The following is a 17,935-nucleotide window of genomic DNA, read 5'->3' on the forward strand; positions in this document are numbered from 1 at the left end:
TTAAAATGAGGCTAAGAAGAAAAATGGGTAAAAAGGGTTCAAAGCATGAGAATATTTTCAATTTTGACAACATAAGGTACACTTTATTAAATCTTTTTCTCTTTTTTTTTTTAATATAGGAGAAAGAAATACACAATGAGGATTGTCAAGTGCTAGCATATTTTACAAGACACATAAAATGGAGGGACATTTTGATACTTTAGACTTGTATTTTGCATTTTCTTTTGATGCTTGTCCCTAGAATTTGCCACCCCCAAACTCATTTCTTTTAATACTTTGGGTGGATTTCTTTCATTTTGAATGGCAATAGTGAAAAGCACATATACTAGCACTTTTTACAAGATGACAAGCATTTCTTCTCCCTTTTATTGTATATTTTTTTTATTATTTTTTTAGAAAGTGTACCTAACATTCAATATTATTCTCATGAAAAGGGTTGGAGTGTTTGGTTCATTAGCTAGGTAGTAATAAGGATTTCAAGAAAAATTAGGGATAAAAATGCTCAAAGGGGTTTTCAAAGGTCAATTTTAATTAGGAAAAAGGCCAAAGGTTTAAAATGAGAGGGTTTAAATCAAAGAATGCCTAATAATTTCTCTTTTCAAGTATAAGCTGGTATTTCGCCTTGAAAGGTTTAGAAAATTTGTTCTAGGATTGGTGAGACATCATTTGACTACCTTATATTCAATAACTCCCTCTAAACACTTCCATCTCCAAATGACTAGTTGGGTGGCTTTTTGGCTAAGAAGATATAGGCAAGGGATAACACTTTAAAACTTTGCACCTTTTAGGAAACTTTCAATCCACAAACCCAACTAAAGGTAAGTCAAATCACTCTCATAGGCACATTTTTAATACTCAAGGGATTTGGCAAAAGATTTTAATGCATGATGCATCATTCCTAAAATGAGTAATGCATTAACTAAATGGAGGGAGTCTATTTGTATGCAATGTGTACAATTTCTAAGTGATGTATAATGTGTGTGTAAATGTGTTATGTATATGTATGTGTGGAAATGTATGTAAAATATTTACAATATATGTAAATGAAATGGGATGAGATGTTCCTATACTCAAAATGTGAAAAATGAAGCTAAAAATCAAAATGTGCACCCCCAAACTCAAAATTTGACATTGTCCTCAATGTCTCAAGCAGCAGATAACCAAAACTCAAAGCAAATAATATTGACCAGGAATTGTAAAAATTAAGAGCAAAAAGAAAGAGTTACCTGGTATGAGAATTCAAGATAAAGGGATGCATAAGAAGCTGCACAGGTTGTGCAGAGTTAAGAGCTGTCCAGAACATGTGCATAGGTAAGGTGCATAAGCCATGCGGTGCTGCATAAGAGGCAATATATGTTGCATAGGCTATGCAGGACAGTGGCATAAGGGGAATACAACCTGCGATTCTGAAGTAGCAGAAAGAGTTGCACAGGCTATGCAAAAGTTCTGCATGAGGAAATTCATAGCTGTGCAGTGTATACAAAAGCTGCTGCATGGGAATTGGCAAGGGGAAATGTACAACCAGCAGTAAAAGTATTGAAATATAGACAGAGTATGGGCAAATATGTACAAAAGGGCAATAAGTGCAATAAAAATCAAAGAAGACTAATGTAATAGCTATCCGATAAAACTTCAAGAAAAAGCAATTTAAAACAAACTAATTCAGAACTAACAAACATAATACAAAACAAACTATAAATGTTTGAACAAATTAACAATGTAAAAGTCCAACAATTAGGAACACAAGTAAAACAAACACTAATCTAGTTCTATTGTCTTGCCCTTGTCCAAGGATGTTGCTAAGTGAGTGGCTGCTGTAGAAATTTGTCGAAAAGATAGTCTTTGGAGGAGGTGATGGAGGTGGGGTGGCATGCCCAAAAGATCATGAGTTGCTTCACCATCTCCTTGATTCTTTCTGTTTGTCCACTGGTTTCCATGACAAGGTCAAATAGTTGATCATGGCGATCCTTGAGTGTATCAAGACCGATGTCAAGCTTCCTATCCACAAAGAATATATCATCACTTTGCCTTTCAAGATAGGTGAATAAGGCTTTAGTGTTGAATGTAGGAGGTCTTGTGGATGAGGAAGGTTCAGTATGGGAGGTATGAAATTGGCAGAGGTAGCTGGAATGTCTGGCGGGATGAGGGTGGGGTAGGTGTAGTAGGGTCTTTGTGGGACTGATGTGAAAGGTTGGGTTTACGGTTGTGCAATAGGCTCGGTTTACTGCGGGGTGGGCGATGTATCAAAACATGACAAATTGAACCACTGTTTTGGTTAAGTGTGCGATATCAAAATATGAAGTGTCCTCAAGTGCTGGTATTGAGTGCTCTGCAGGATTAAAACCAAAATGCTTGGCTATGACAGTGATGAGCCCACCCAAAACAATGTCACCTATGGATTTGGTGGCAATATGCAGCACATGTTCACAAAAGAAATAACCAGAGATACCTTAACTTTGTGAAATGCACACCATAACATAAATAGTTGATTTTCCCACGGAGAACTAGTCCCTTTGCCCAATATGGTGCTAGCCATCAGCCTATGAATAAACCTAAGTGCAGGGTCAAGTATTTGGGATGTTTTTGATCTTCCAGCAGAGAAAGTTTGAGGTTGGTTTGTTATGATTCTCCAAAATTGGGCAGCATTCCAAATGCCCTTGTTGGCTACCTCTACTCCAGTATGTGGTACTCTAAATAACCCATCAATAGCAAAACCAAAAATGCTATGAAATTGGTCCAATGACAGTTCTCTATTTTGCCCCAAGCATCTAAATTTCATAATTGGTTTATGGTCTACATCATGCAAGTTGAGGGTAGCAGAGAATGAAGAAATAAACTCCAAAACTAGAATTGGATAAACTATCTCTTGCTTATGCACAAATTCAGTCCAACCCATGCCATCAAGATATGCAACTACATTGTCAAATAAACCAAGAGATTGTAAAGCATCAGCAGATATATACCTAGTGGGTTGTACCTTCCTATCCTTAAGGCGCTTAAAAGCTGCTTTTTGAATCGTATTAGGGAGAGGCCAGGGTAGCTTTGATATAAATGAGGTTGTCGAAATTGTCTTTTTGCTGGAAGAGGGTGTAGAGGCTGGAGCTTTTGGCTTTTTGGGAGGCGGTTCCGACAATGGGGTGGGTGGGTCTTTGCGTTTGGACAGAGGAGGAGCAGAGGACATGGGTCGCACAGATTTGGACCGGATTTTGCGTTTGTATGTGGTTGGGGGAGGTGGTGGGGGTGTCGCTTGTGGAGGAGAATTGGGATTAGGGGGTATCGATGATAATGGAGAGATTTCGAGAAGAGAAGGTGGACGGGAATGGGGAGGGGACTCCATTGCCGATGGAGAAGATGGAAGAGATAAGGAGGAAATGAAAATGTAGGGGGAAATTTAGGGTTTACGTGATGAAAGTGCTAGTGGAGAAGACGGGATAGAGACGGTGAGAATGCCGGAAGGAATGGAGGTTGAAGGACGGTCGTGGGGTGAAGAGGCGGGAAGTGGAGGTGGGGATTTTTGTTTGCCGAAAATGAATTTGAATCGGGTTTGTAAGAGACTGCATAAGGGGAAAATGATTTATGCATAACCTGTGCACTCTTTTATACATGTTTCAGAATGATTTAAACTTCAGAGAAATGGCTTATGCACAAGTGCATAAGTCATGCACTGTCCTTATGCATGTTTCGGCAGGTATTGAAATCTTGGGTTGGTGGTCATGCAGTTGTGCATAGGTCATGCAGCTTCCTTATGCAAGTTTCGGTGACCCTTGAAATTTTGAGGAGCGAAGTCATGCGGGAGTGCATAAGTTATGCACTCCCCTTATGCATCTCTCGGCAGAAGTGGTTGTTCAGAAAATCGGGTCATGCAGAAGTGCATAGGTTATGCACTCTGCTCATGCACTGTTCGGCAATTTTTGGAATTTTGGGTTGGTGGTCATGCAGATGTGCATAAGTCATGCACTCTGCTTATGCACTCTTCGGTGGGTTTTGAGTTTCAGAGAATGAGGTCATGCAGTTGTGCATAAGTTATGCACTCTGCTTATGCAGGTCTCGGCAACTTTGGTTTTTCTGGGTTTCTGGTCATGCAGAAGTGCATAGGTTATGCACTCTGCTTATGCACCCCTCGGCAAGTTTGAATTTTTGGAGTTCTTGGTTATGCGGAAGTGCATAACTTATGCACCTTCCTTATGCACCCCTCGGCAAGTTTGATTTTTCTGGGTTTCTGGTCATGCAGAAGTGCATAGGTTATGCACTCTGCTTATGCACCCCTCGGCAGAATTGGAAATTCAGAGTTTTTGGTTATGCAGAAGTGCATAGGTTATGCACTCTGCTTATGCAGACTTCGGCAGAGAGAGAAAATGCAGAATTTGAAGTTGTGCAAATGTGCATAAGTCATGCACTCACCTTATGCAAGTTTTGACAGATATGAAATTTGACAAAATGAGGTTATGCAGAAGTGCATAAGCTATGCACTCTCCTTATGCACTTGCAATAAAGGTGGAAAATGGCAAGAATTGTGGTTATGCAGGATTGCATAAGCTATGCAGTTGCTTATGCACAAGTTAGCAAGATCAAGAATGCAATAGAACATGGATTGCAAGTGTGAAAAATACCCTAGAATGAGGAAATATAATTCCATGAAGCATAAACCATGAGAAGTTTCACCAAAAACACATCAATATATACAAAGTATATCAAAAAGGCATCACACAAGCATGTAAAAATGGATCATACATAAAAGACCTTTGAGAACTATGCCATTTTAAGACAAATTCTGCAAATCAACATTTAGCACATAAAACTCCATAAAATTTGCATGAAGTTGCATCTAACCACAAATGAGAAATGAACTTTCCAAGTTTTGCCAAGAAAATGCAGCATTTCTACCTTGTATCCTATAACCAAAAGAAGCTCAAAACTGCAAAAATGACTCACTTACCACCATATTAACATTATAAGCACAAGTATTAAAAAGTTACACACCCAACCTCACCAAAACACAAGCCATTTGCTGCAGACACCCTTTTTGCTGTAGATTTCATTTTTCCTCTGCATGAACTAGATTGCAGCTCCTGCACAGATTATGCAGCAAAAACTTATCAGTTCTTTTGAAGGACAAAATTTTTCAAGTTAAGAATTACTTCCCCAACAGTTCACCAGCCTTTCGTCATTGAATTACATCTACAAGGGACAAGATTTAATAATGTCAAAAATTGCATTTGGGGAGATTTAAGATAAAACAAAATCAATGAAAATGAAAGTAAATTAGCAAAAGCAAAATAAAAGGACTTGGGATGCCTCCCAAGAGGGCTATTTTATAGTCCTTAGCTGGACTTTTCATGAATTTCACTGAAAAGAGGTGAGGGATTGGAGAGCTTGTAACAGCTTGCTCATATTATTGGGTCTCCAGTTATGTAATGTTTCAATCTATGCCCATTGACCTTAAAATTCCCAGATTTTTCACTCCAAATTTCAATTGCTCCATAAGGGAAAACCTTAGAAATTCTATATGGACCAGTCCACCTTGACTTGAGTTTTCCAGGGAACAATTTCAATCTTGAGTTGAACAACAAAACTAAATCACCTTCTTTGAATTCTTTTTTTCTCAGATGCTTATCATGCCAAACTTTAGTTCTTTCTTTGTAAATACGGGCACTTTCATAAGCATCCATCCTCAATTCCTCAAGCTCATTAAGTTGTAACAACCTTTTTTCACCAGCTTGCTTAAGATCAAAATTCAAGGTCTGAATGGCCCAATATGCTCTATGTTCTAGCTCCACAGGTAAATGACAAGACTTACCATACACCAACCTAAAGGGAGTAGTTCCTATAGGGGTTTTGTAGGCAGTCCTATATGCCCATAAAGCATCATCTAGTTTGATAGACCAATCTTTCCGAGAATTGTTCCTTTGTTTTCTCCAAAATATGCTTGAGCTCTCTGTTAGAAATTTCAACTTGTCTGAAGTTTGAGGATGGTATGGGGTAGCTATCTTGTGCACTACACCATACTTCCTCATTAAGCTCTCAAATTGCTTATTACAAAAATGGGAACCCCCATCACTAATTATAGCCCTAGGAGCTCCAAATCTGCTCAAGACAAATTTCTTCAAAAATTTCACTACCACTCTAGCATCATTAGTTGGAGTTGCAATAGCTTCCACCCACTTTGACACATAGTCAACCCCAACTAAGATGTATCTATTACCATATGAAGGAGGGAATGGCCCCATAAAATCTATTCCCCAAACATCAAATAATTCCACTTCAAGAATATTATTTAGGGGCATTTGATCTCTTTTTGACAAATTGTCACTCCTTTGACAGTTATCACAATTCAACACAAATTTCCTCACATCCTTAAAAAGATTTGGCCAAAAGAAACCAGCTTGCAAAATTTTACTAGCTGTCTTAGAGATGCCAAAATGACCTCCATAATCAGAAGCATGGCAATGATGCAAAATACTCTGAACCTCCTCTTCAGGAATACATCTTCTAATTAGACCATCACAACATCTCCTAAAGAGTAAAGGATCATCCCATCTATAAAATTTTACTTCATGCAAAAACTTTTTCTTTTGTTGCCATGTCATTCCTAGAGGTAAAACTCCACAAGATAGATAATTCACAAAGTCTGCATACCAAGGTAGTTTAGCAACAAGAGAGAAAAGTTGTTCATCCAAGAAAAACTCATCAATAGGGATTTCATCCAATTCTTCACCATCCAATTTCAACCTACTAAGATTATCAGCAACTACATTTTCAGCTCCTTTCTTATCTCTAATCTCCAAATCAAACTCTTGTAGCATCAGAATCCACCTAATGAGCCTAGGTTTGGCCTCCTTTTTACGGAGCAAATACCTGATGGCTGCATGATCTGAAAATATAACCACCTTTGAGTCAATAATGTAAGGTCTGAACTTTTCCAATGCAAAGACAATTGCTAAAAATTCCTTTCGGTTGTTGCATAATTTGTTTGAGCCTCATCCAGGTGTTCTACTAGCATAATAAATAGCATAAGCCTTTTGTCCTTTCTTTGACCAAGAACAGCCCCAATTGCATAGTTGCTAGCATCACACATAATTTCAAAAGGTAGGCTCCAATCAGGTGGTTGTATGATTGGTGCAGTGATAAGAGCTTGCTTCAACCTGCAAAAGGCATCCAAACACTCTTGGTCAAATATAAATGGTGTATCATTACTTAACAAATTAGACAAAGGTTTAGCTATTTTAGAAAAATCCTTGATAAAGCGTCTGTAGAACCCGGCGTGTCCTAGGAAACTTCGAATTCCTTTGACATTGGTAGGAGGAGCCATCTTCTCTATCACTTCAACCTTGGCTTTATCAACCTCTATTCCTCTGTTAGACACCAAATGTCCAAGCATTATCCCTTCCTGAACCATGAAATGACACTTTTCCCAGTTTAACACAAGGTCAGTATCTGCACATCGCTGCAAAATTTTAGAAAGGTTAGCCAAGCATATATCAAATGAAGATCCATAAACAGAGAAATCGTCCATAAAAACCTCCATTATGTCTTCAATGAAATCTGAGAAGATTGCCATCATGCACCTTTGAAAAGTGGCTGGTGCATTACATAACCCAAATGGCATCCTTCTATAAGCAAAGGTTCCATATGGACAAGTAAAAGTGGTTTTCTCTTGATCATTTGGATGGATAGGGATTTGAAAAAAACCTGAATATCCATCTAAATAGCAAAAGTAAGAATGCCTAGCTAGTCTTTCCAACATCTGATCAATGAAGGGAAGTGGAAAATGATCTTTTCTAGTGGCAACATTTAATTTTCTGTAATCTATGCACATTCGCCAACTAGTCACCGTTCTAGTGGGAATTAATTCATTATTTTCATTTTTGACAACTGTCATTCCACCCTTTTTTGGAACAACATGTACTGGGCTCACCCAAGTACTGTCTGAGATAGGATATATGATCCCTGCATCAAGCAACTTCAAAATTTCCTTTTTGACAACTTCTTTCATATTTGGGTTCAACCTCCTCTGATGTTCAATAGATGGGTTACAATTTTCTTCCAAAATGATTCTATGCATGCAAAAGTGTGGGCTTATTCCCTTAATGTCATCTATGGTGTATCCTAAGACTTTCCTAAATTGTCTCAACACTCGTAACAACTTATCAGCCTCTAAGGTACTCAAATTTGCATTTACAATTACTGGATAAGTGTTATTAGTGCCAAGAAATTCATACCTGAGCTGAGAAGGAAGTTGCTTAAGTTCTACCTTAGGTGCATCTTCTTCCTTGAATGATGGTTGCTTAAATTCAACTTTTTCCTTTTGTGTGAGTTGAAAAACTGGAGCAGAAGTGAATGGTGGACTTCCCTCTAAGTGTTGAGCATATGCAGCTACAAGAGGGTTGTCATAGTCTATGCCTCCTCCATGAACCAAACAATTTTCAAGTGGATCTTCTGGATATTTCTTTCTGAAGTGTTCTTCAACCAGCTCATCAATGATATCAACTCTCAAGCAAGTATCAGCTTCAGAATGATGCTTTTTCATAGTGTTATTAATATTGAAAACCAATTGCTCTTCACCAACCCTAAGAGTCAATTTTTCTCCCTTAACATCAATCAATGCTCCTGCTGTAGCCAGGAAAGGCCTTCCCAAGATGATTGGGATATTAAAATCTTCCTCCATGTCCAAGATGACAAAGTCAACAGGTATGTAGAATTTCCCAACCTTCAGAGGCACATTTTCCAAAATCCCTTCAGGATACTTAATTGACCTGTCAGCTAACTGAAGAGAAATGTGGGTTGGTTTAAGATCTCCCATGTTGAGCTTCTCATAAATGGAAAGGGGCATAAGGCTAACACTAGCCCCTAAATCACATAAAGCTTTTGTAGAACAAGACTCTCCAATGTGGCATGGAATTGAAAAACTCCCTGGATCCTTGAGCTTTGGAGGAAGTTTCCTTTGGAGGATAGCACTACATTCTTCTGTCAAAGCTACAGTTTCATCATCTTCAAGTTTCCTCTTGTTTGAGAGAATTTCTTTCAAGAATTTTGCATAAGAGGGCATTTGTGAAAGAGCATCAACAAAAGGCACATTTATGTAAAGTTTCTTCAAAACCTCTAAGAACTTCCCAAATTGCCTATCAAGCTTGGCTTTGTGAAATCTTTGTGGAAAGGGAAGCTGTGGCTTGTAGGGTTCAGGAGGTATATATTTCTCTTCCTTCTCTTCAATTTTCTCTTTACAATTTTCTGCACTCTCTTGTTTTTCACTCTCATCAGTATTTTTCTCATTTTCTCTCTTCTCACTGTTTTCACTCTTCTCATCATTTATAACTTTTCCACTTCTTAAAGTAATAGCTTGACACTGCTCTCTTGGATTTTCTGGTTGACTTGGAAGCTTTCCAAAAGACTTAGCACTTGAGGAGGATGCTTGTTGTGCAATCTGGTTTTCCAGCATTCTGTTGTGTGTTTGCATCTGTTCCAGCCTTGCTTTCACCTCTCTCATCTCCTCATCATGCTTATTTTGGTTAGCAAGTATCTGTTGCAATAAAGCTTCAGTGGTGGAATTTCGTTCTTGCTGTTTTGGTGGAGGGTTCATATTTTTCTGCTGAAAATTAGGCAGTGGTTGCCTATTTTGCTGATATGGAACTCCTTGTTGCTGATGTGGTTGAAAATTCTGATTTTGAACTTGATTTTGCTGATTTCCCCATGAAAAGTTGGGATGATTCCTCCAATTTGGATTGTAAGTTTGAGAATAAGAATTCCCCATTTGTTTGTTTCCATAATTACCAACATATGCTGCTTGTTCTCCATATTCTACTCCACAGCTGGTAGTTTCCTCTGCATAAGCCACTTGTTGTGAACTTCCAGCTGATGATGTTGAACTAACCAACATACTCAGATCTTCCATCTTCTTAGCAAGGACATTTGTAAGTGCATCAAACTTTGCATTAATCATGTTGAATGGATCAAGATCATACATTCCAGCAGCTTGCCTCTTTTGAGTTGGAGCTGGTCCTCTTGGACTACTTCAAAGATGAGTATTCTTTGCAATTTTCTCCAATAGCTCATAAGCTTCATCTTCATGCTTTATAATAAATTCTCCTCCTGTTTGAGCATCAATAATTCCTCTGATTGCAGGAGTGACATTTGTGTAGAAATTCTGATTTATCATCCATTTTGGAATGGCATGATGTGGGCATAATCTCTCTAATTCCTTCCATCTCATCCATGACTCATATAGAGTTTCATCTTCTCTTGGTCTGAAAGCTGTCCTTTGATTCCTCAACTCTTGAGTTTTTCCAGGTGGAAAATATTGTGCAAGAAATGCATCAGTGAGCTGCTCCCAATTTGTAATGGAGTTGTGAGGTAAAGAATCAAGCCAATCCAATGCTCTATCTTTCAAAGAGAATGGGAATAGCTTCAATCTTGCTGCATCATCAGACACTCCAGGTTGTTTTTGCATGTCACAGATCATAGCAAACTTCTTCAGATGTGTGTGTGGATTTTCAGAAGGATGTCCTCCAAATTGAGAATTTTGAATCATTTAAAGAACTCCAAAATCCATCTTGTAGCTATTTGCATCAATCCTTGGTCTTGCTATGCTCTCTCTCAAGTCATCAAAACGTGGAAAAGCATGATCCATCATACTTCCCCTAGGCAGATTAGCATTAACAATTTCTTCACCTTGGGCTGCATTTTCGTTGTTTCGATCATTTCCAGCATTACCAACACCAATTCTAATCCTCTCATCAGCCATGTCTGCTTCTAATTCAGTTTCTCTCAAGGCTTCTTTTCTTTTTCTGGTTTCTTTCTTGTTGGCCTTACAAAATTTCTCAATTTCAGGATTGAACAATAAGGATGTGTCACTTGTGCTTTTAGCTCTTCTCATAAAAGATTAAAAGTACCTGAAAAAGAACAAACAAACACAAAATGAAAAGATAACAAAGAAAATAAAACTAAAATAATCAAGAATTCAATCTTAAACAAACAACTCCCCGGCAACGGCGCCAAAAACTTGATGCGTCCCTACCGCAAGTGCACGGGTCGTACAAGTAGTATAGAAAAATATCGATCCCACGAGGAGTTGTGTTAATGATTGAATTTTCGATATAAAAGTTGACTAAATCGAAGTATCTATGAAATTAAAATAATGAATTAATGGGTAATGGAGTATGCAATCTAAATGTGCAAAATTAACATTCTATTCAACAATGTATTAATTAAACTAAAATTGCATCAAATTAAAATAAGCAAGTTCAAATATGGCAATATTCAAAATGACAAATGATTAAATTCGATTAGAAATTAACAATGGTAAAAAAGGTGATTCCGGAGTTCGGGATTTCATATTCGAGCTATTTTGGGATTTTAAATTGGTTGTCCAATCCTATGAAACTTATGGGTTTTAAGGAGATTAATTCTTAAATCCTTTGAATTCCCTTTCGAGTGAGACAAAGAGTGCCTTAATCAAACTAATCCTACTTTCGTGGAGTTAGAATTAATTAAGACCCTTTAAGTTCTTTAATTAATCTGTGAATCCTCTTAATCCTTAGCCTATTTCTAGGTCTAAGTTAATTAAGTCCAATTTCTTGATTATCTATCACAAGATCTTCTCCTTTCGGTGCTTCAACCATGGATTAAGAACATCACTTAATGGGATCCTACACTAAGCATGTCATTAAGCATACAAGAAATGAATAAAACTCATTAGGACCACAAAATATGGATTACCCAATCAAAATCCACAAAATATCTCAAATATTACAACCCTTACTCCAGAATCAAAAGTAAACTACTCACTATCCATAATGCTTACAAGATATGATGAGTTTAAATGGAAATAAAGCTTTAATCTAAGCTAAGAAGTAAGAAATTAAACACTAGAAATGTAGAAAAATGTAAGGGAAGAAAGAAATCTGCAAATCTTGGTTGAGAATGGTGTGGAAGGTGAAAGTGACTCCTCAAATTCTGCCTCTCTTCTCCTTTCTTTTTCTGCTCCTTGTCTCCCCCTTCTAAAATGAGAAAATGGGACTATTTATAGCATTTTTCTGACATGGAGCCCTAAAATAGTATGTTCTAGGAGGAATTGATTGAGGGAATCTTCTGCCAGCTCATTAATGAACTCTTTATGGGACTGCATAAGTGGACTGCATAAGTTATGCGATCCCTTATGCGATTTTACTGGTTACGAGTCACTTATGCGAAGCGCATGACTTGGTGCATAGGTTATGCACAATTCCGTGAAGGTGCATAAGGGAGGCGAGAATGTGCATAAGCTATCTTTGTCTCCTTATGCACATTTAATTTGGTTCGGGAACGATGATCTTTCTCCTTATGCAGATCTGCATAGCTTATGCGGTAAGTTATGCACAATTTGGTCAATGCATATTTCAGCTTGAAAACTTGTTTTTGACATCTTTGGCTGTAGAAGACACTCCTCAATGGCAAAATTCTCTTCAGTCCTTCAAAAACACCATTTTTCCTACAAAACAAAGTAAAAATTACAAATTAATCCAAAATTGACAATTATGGAAAACTAACTAAATAACTAATGAAATTAGCTAAAAGTGACTAATAATCAAATAAAATAGCTATGAAATTAAACCTAAATGATTATGCAAAATGTATGCATCAAGTGCTTCTCACCATTTTTAGATACCCCAAACTTATTCTCGGTGTCAAAATTGGCGTAGGTAACTCCGAATTCTAAATTGCCCTATTTACCTAATGCCAGGCTTAGAATAAAAATTCATAAGATATTCGTAGGTAGTTAGAAAAGTATAATTCCTTTTACAATAGTTTAATAGCATCGTTAAGGACTGCGGGGCATGTTTATAGAAATTTTGAAGTTGGTTTGCATAATTTTTGAAAAATATTAGTTTTAAGCCTTATAGTTAAATTATGTAGTTACTTGAGAATTGTCTAGATTGGTGGGCTCGGAAGAGGTTATGTGATATTGTTGGAATGAAGGCCTGAGGCCTTTGGTTTTAGAAGTATTGTTTGAATGGCTTTGCAAGTTGGGTAGGTCCTAGGTACAAGAGAAACTCTGTCAGATTTTCGGCATAAATTAGGACGTCTTTGACTCTTTAAACTCTTATTTTGTGTTAATACTAATAAATTCATTAATATAATTATTTAGGTGGTCAGAATCAACTTTCTTCTTCCTCCCAGCCGTCGTAGTGATATCTGATATATTGTGAGTATATATTGATTTTATTTATAATTTCAATATTATTATATATTCAAGGCATGCTCATGCATTCACTTATAAATATATGTATGTAGTTAAACACTAGGCACACCTTGTATTACATTTTTATTTAATGAAACTATTATGAATGTCGCCTTAAGATAATTTGGAGCTGTGTGTATGTGTCGGCATACGTGTGGTGTGTTTATGGATATGGGTAGGACGGGTAGTCGCGGCTGGAGCTTAACTCGTTGGGATTGGATCCTTATATGTAGATAAGTCAGGGTAAGTATGGCTTTGAGTTAATCTCACTGACCCTCGCACTTGGATTATTAAGAGAAAGTTCGGCTCGAGTTGATCTCACTGGCAAGTATTGGAATTAAGAGAGCTGTATAAGTAATCGGCTCTCATATGTATATACGTTGTTGAGACACATGGGTGTGCGCGTGCTTCAAATTATCTTTTGTGCAAATATTGCTTGAATTGTTTGATACTATGTGACTATGTTGCATTTCATATCCAGGTAATACTAAAAATTGTATTTAAAATAAATATCTTACTCTATGAGTCGAACGCTCACTCCTGTTTAACCATTTTTCCTCAGGTGATAGGTGAACTCTTTTTGTGAATAACTTGTTTCATTTATCGCAGGTTTACACAACAATAGCTTATTGTATTTTATTTCCTTGATTTATAATCTAGAACTCTGCATGTGCTAGTAGTGTTCTAATCTTGTTGGGATTGTAATAATCTTTTTTTTTTTTGATATTGTAAATCTATTATATGGATATGTTGAAATGTATGAGATGAGTTTTCACTTTGGATAAGGAAGCCAAGCTCTTATTTGATTGTTTATTATTTTAAGGATTGCGAGGGTGAGCTGAGCTCCCCAAGTTGAGTTATTTTTGTGTTTACAGATTGAGTGAGTTAATACTCTCCGTTGGGTAGTCCAATTTTTGGCCAGACTCTGTTCGTTTGATTTCTTAAATTTGGATTACAGTTATGGGCCTTATAGTTGGGCTAGGGATAGTTAAGCTTACTATGGACTTTGGGAGCCTTATGCTGACTTAAGTCCTAGTATCGGTTCGACCTAGAATTTGGGTCGTGACAGCCTAGCACCAACACAATAACCAAAACAAGTAGTGTCGTCCATTTTTTTCAAGTCCCAAAATACCTAGATTAGAGGCATGCAACATCGAGGGAGCCATTCTCAAACCAATTGAAGGAAGTCGCAATGCAAACATTTGAAAAACAACCACACAATAGGAGAGCTACGCCATGAAACCCACAAAGTAGACTAGAGAGGTGGTTAAACAAGATTGGCAAACCACATTGGTGAAGGATATGGAGTGATAATAACCTTGATTTTGGTGTTCCGTTCATGTTTTACCCCCATATTCGACCCATAGACAGAAATCTCACTCTCATGCTATGCAAAAAACCATTGTAGGAAAGTAGCTTCATCCTCACATTGAAGGCTAACTTTCTCAGCACTACTCTCCATGCAACAATCAACAAATAAAAGGTCCAAAAACTTTATGCATCCAACCGACAGTAGGTAAGGTAAAACTCACGACCAACTCGGAAAGGAAGCCCCTCTCTCACCCAAAAAGGGGAAGGGAGAACCATGGAGACAAAAGTAGAAACTCCTTTCAATCAGAAAAACCATACCCATAATGAGAGAATTTTCTCTTTCTAAAAACTTAGAGGAGAGAGAGTCATATTTCACCATTCAACTCTCACGAACTACTCCATGCAATGCATAAGTTTGGGCCAAATTATTTTCCTAAAAGTGGAATTAGTCCATATTTGACTAAGGCTTACATGGCTTCACTAAATGTTTAATCAACTAATTGAATCTTTACCTTCTTATAGTTAGGGCTTTCTCGTATTTTTTTTTTATGGATCTTAAAACTTATTAAATAACTCATTCAAGATTTGGTAGTGAAAAAACTTGGGTTTGGCTTGTAGGTTCTCTTTAAGGTTTGGCTCTGCAAAGCCATCTTCAGGTTCACATTCACACAGAGAAATGATTGTGGTGGTAATTGTGGTGTGAGGGTGAGGATCAGGGGTTCGGAGCGAGAAAGAAGAAAAAAAAATTGTTTAAAATGATATTTTAATAAAATATAGTATATTTTTTATAATTTTCAATTTTGATCATAAGTAAAATTAAGTAATTTTATAATAATGGATAAATTATTCAAATAAAAAAATTTTGAATAAAATTGAAAAACATACGAAAGATAACATTTTCATCACTAATTTGAATATAAAATTATCCGTAACTTGTAATTCCCCGTTATATTACAATCAAATCATGTCTTATTTAAATTCATAATAAATTATTCAAATTTTTAAATTTTGACCAATTGAATACAATTGCAATTAAATTTAAAAATCAAGATAATATGTCTAAAATTAAAATGATTGAACAAAATTAAAAAAAAAAAACACAAAGATTTAGATTTTCTGAACCATATATTAAAGTTTTGATTTCAAGGATTTATTTTAATTTCAATAGTTGATATTTTTTTTCATAAAAGAAAAATGCTGAAGAAAAAAGGAAAAAAAAGAAACAAAATAGAAATCAAAATTAGAAAAAAAAAAAGAGAACAAAAGAGAGCCCGCCGAGCCCAAGAGTCAAAATTTTATCGGTTGTTAAAATTAGAGCCCGAGAACTAGCCCCACCCATTTTACAAACCTATTTGACCAAATGGATTCCGGTCAATTTTAGTCACAGATTTCCATAGCTTTTGGACCTATTTGACATTTGACAATTGTTGTTGAAATTGTTATTTAGAAAATTATTTTTTTTAAATATATTAGTTAGAGAGTGTTAAAAAATAATTAAAAATTAAAGTTGATCAATTTTAATAATAAAAATACTAAAATAATTTTTTCTAAACTGTTTTTCATAACAATATCTAATAATACTTTTATTCAAAAAAACAGTTTCAAATTCTGAAATTTAATACCAAACAGGGAACCACCTTTGGCGGAGAGAAACGTGCTGTAAAATTACTGTCTAGTAACGCAGTCCGGTTGCCTCCAACGACGATCTAACATGCGAATGCCATTCCACGCTTCAACAGAATACCATTGACTTCCCCTAGCATCGGTTTTACAAGAAATTGCTTCAAGCGAAATCGGAAAATCGAAGTTCCTGAAACTTGAAGTATTTCTTCAAATTTTAGCTTTTTTTTTTGTCACTTCATTCTAAACAAGGAAGAATTTTTTTTTGGGTTGAAATTAACCCTTTGTTTGGGAAGGAGTTTTTTTATAGTAATTAAAGGTTTTTCAAGGTTTAAAAACCTTAAACTTTTGTTTGGAATGATAGAAGACTTTTTAAAGTATGGCTTTTGGAGATTTTTAAAAATTTTCAAAAACCTTCATTTTCCAACTCATCAAATTGGTTGGTCAAAGAGGTTTTCTCTTTAAAACCTTCAAATACTTGTAAAAACCTTAATTTTTTCCCAAACACTAAAAAATTATGAATCTTTGAAAACCATAAAAAATCTTACTTTAAAAACCTTCATTTTATAAAACCTTACTTTACTCTACCTCCTCCTAAACGGAGGCTAATGGAAGATTGTAAAAACAATGCTGGGTTGAAAAATTAATAAAAAAGGGGATTTGAAGCTTTATTGTATCTGTTATTATGATAATTTCTAGCTTGCACTGTATCTTGAATTTTGGTCTAATTAGATTATTAAAGTTAATGAAGTTAGGCTTTTTGCAATATACTTGTATTCCAATTTCGGTTTCATTTGCTGATTGAAGTTTTGCTACATGTGTATATGTTAATTTTAGTATAAGCAAATTTGGATGAGATTTTGTGGGTAGGGGACCGGTATTGGTGGTAGTGATGGAAGTGATAGTGATGGAATGAGATAACGATTGTTGACTTCTCTATAAAAGTTATAGTTTATTTGTTTAATCTTATGTGGCTAGTGGCAATCCCAACTTAAAATGTACAATAAAAATGGAAACTTTCCAATAGAAAGAAGATTAGCTGTTTCCGAGGGTAGTTTCCCCATTCATCAAGGTTTTATTTGCATGTCAATACTGCTACGAACACATACCGCTTGTTATATTTCAGGAGAGCTAAGGTGATCAATTTGCTGTTACCATAATGGAATCCAAATTTTTTCGGTTTCTTAAGATAGTGGGTGTTGGATACAAAGCAAGAGCTGAAGCAGAAGGACGCCTCTTATTTCTCTAATTGGGATACAGTCATGAGGTTGAACTCACAGTTCCTCCCGCTGTTCGTGTTTTCTGCTTCAAGAACAATGTAGTTTGTTGCACTGGAATTGACAAGCAAAGCGTGCACCAGTTTGCTGCTTCTGTTCGTAGTTGCAAACTTCCTGAAGTTTACAAGGGCAAGGGTATAATGTACATTGATGAAGTGATCAAGAGGAAACAAGGAAAGAAATCAAATGATGGGGAGCAATTCTGCATGATACTGATAGCAAATGGTTTTGCCTAATTTCATGACGTTAACAATGTTTTTTTTTTTGTCAAACAAGTTCAATTTCTGAGCTTGAAACATTGGAATTTTATGATTTAGAAGGCATTTAAATTAGCAAGAAGTTCTGCAAAAGTGGTATGGTTATTCTATATGTGAGATTTTTGTTTCTGTTCATGGTCTTATTATCACTATATGCAAGATAAATAATGTTTACAGCTATAAAAATGGTTTAAATTGTGACCTTTGTTTCGCCTGCCAATGAATGTTTGTGAAAAAAAAAATTAAGTAGAATGTCA

The 17,935-nt window shown here is 36.2% G+C and overlaps 1 pseudogene; it reads left to right on the forward strand.

Moving 5' to 3' along the window:
- Nucleotides 1–17,222: 17,222 nt before the first annotated feature.
- On the forward strand, nt 17,223–17,657 carry LOC110670388 (60S ribosomal protein L6, mitochondrial-like; annotated as a pseudogene).
- The last annotated feature ends 278 nt before the right edge of the window (nt 17,658–17,935 follow it).

Source organism: Hevea brasiliensis, unplaced genomic scaffold, assembly GCF_030052815.1.
Source record: "Hevea brasiliensis isolate MT/VB/25A 57/8 unplaced genomic scaffold, ASM3005281v1 Scaf180, whole genome shotgun sequence".
Classification (NCBI taxonomy): domain Eukaryota; kingdom Viridiplantae; phylum Streptophyta; class Magnoliopsida; order Malpighiales; family Euphorbiaceae; genus Hevea; species Hevea brasiliensis.